This window comes from Syzygium oleosum, unplaced genomic scaffold, assembly GCF_021117445.2.
Source record: "Syzygium oleosum isolate NSW1041296 unplaced genomic scaffold, Sole_v2.1 Sole_v2.26, whole genome shotgun sequence".
NCBI lineage: Eukaryota > Viridiplantae > Streptophyta > Magnoliopsida > Myrtales > Myrtaceae > Syzygium > Syzygium oleosum.
In genome coordinates, this window is record NW_026607510.1 from 1,366,997 (window position 1) to 1,369,114 (window position 2,118).

A 2,118-nucleotide genomic window follows, 5' to 3' on the forward strand; every position below is an offset into this window, starting at 1 on the left:
TCCTCAATAGGAACATCAGCATGACAGGGTTGTATCATAAAAATAGTAGGAAAAATAGAAGAAGAGGCTTCTTCCTTTTCCTTACTAAATTTAATGACAATCGTATCATCTTTCTTTTTTGTAAACTGAGATTCCATGGACTGGATAGGCCTATAATTTTGATGTAGTTTTTCATAGTTAGTTACCCAAGTAGCAGGGAGTAACTTAACTAGCTGATCCCGAGGAATTTGTCTTGGTACATGGACACAGGAAGTTTGATCATTATCCACTGAGATGAAAAGAGCATCCACAGTGCCAGGAAAATTAAGATCAATGGCATAATTTTGAACCCGATATATCATTTGGTAGTGTAAAGTAATAGCTATAGAATCAGGAGTCTAAGGAGCTTCGGTGAGCTATAGCTGAACATTAAGAGCTAAGAGGAGTCTTGGGTCCGTAAGGGCCATATTAAAATTTGGAATAGTGTGACAAACACTGTTCCGGCATTAAGGGTGGTCTGGATTGTACCAATACAGGCATGTCGATAATCCAAGAAACGAGTGTCCAGAAGGGTCATGCGAGCAACAACAGGTAATCCTTTTCTACCATGGAAAGATAAAGCAAGACGGATAGCACCAAAGTGAAGGTATGTATAACCTTGCTGTACCCGTTGACGTGGAGAATCAGAAGGTATCTTGAGGGTAACAAAATGTTCTTGCTGGGTAGCAGGATAAGGATGTTGATCGAATCGGGATGACCGGACATATTCCTTAACTTCTCAGGGTGTATGTTTGATGAGCTGTTTGATGGAACGGAGAGGGGAAAAAGAGGGAGGTTTTGCGAAAGCAAAATACGGATTAATAAGCGGGAGATGAGTTTCCGAAATTTTACTATGTTCATTAAGATATGAGACCTCATAAAGATAGTCAATTTTTGAAATATTTGAAGTGCGAAAATCTAAAGAGGCATTTACAGTGACTGGTGGGCTAAAAGCAGTAGAATCACTCATGGTGGAACAAGTCTACCTTTTCTACCTGGTAATTCTTCTAAAAACAAATAGGCATGCTGAATAGGGCACTGACTCTGATACAAATAAAGGGGTGCTAAGATGCCATTTGATCTAGTATCTTTTCTTTCTTTACTCGTGTGAGCTCCTCCTTTAAATATCTATGTTTTGCCCTTTGAGTCTTAATTTCAGCTAACAATGAGCCCACTTCAATCTCGTTGCGCCTCGATTGACTTGATTCACACAGTGCTTGATTCCTTTTGAGGAGGTCGACTATCATGTCCCTTGCTCGATCTGATATCTTCGGATCAACCCACATAAAGAAATTGCAGGAACCTGGACCATTGAACTTCGCACATCCATGGAACCTTCTTCCTGCATTTTTCCTTGTCTTTACCATGAGAATTGGGGATTTAAGATCACAATAGCAGGTTAGCTGCGACTCGACCTCCTTAGGATTTACTCCACTTGATTCAGTTGTTGTCAGCCTCAATCTTTTGGTCGTCATTCTTTGATTTGGCAATTGAAGATTCTGAAAAAATGACCACACTAAATTAGAAGAATAGATATAAGTTGATTGATTGAGAAGTACCATTAAAAACAAATCATATGGAACAATATAGACCGAGACTCATGCCCCGGTAATATTTTCATTTGTGCATGCGGCAAAGGGACAAACTGGAGAAAGCAAATCTAGATTCTAAGGATATTAATGACCATGCTTGTTGTAAAACATTGTAAGGCCTTTCTAACTGTCGGAACGAATTCTTCATACTACTATCAGGTAAAGAATGCTTCAATCCCCAGAATGATGGTCAATTAAATAATTAAAATTCATCAGAAAGTAACCAACATTCCCTACCGATCCAGGCATTTTACACCATCACAATGTTCTCTAGCCATATGCATTTTGTTGAATAAATACAGAGAAAGTGTCCAAACAAATTCAAAGCATTTATTTCTATGAATAAGGAATTGAGAATAACAAGAGATTGGTTGCAGGCAGATCTTGAATGTGAGGAGGGAGGGAGGGAGGAGGGACTTGGACGAGAGAGAGGATGGAGCCGTGATGAGAGCCATTGGAGAAGGAGAAGGGAGAGGACCCGAGGAAACGTGGGAGGTTTCAGGGGAGA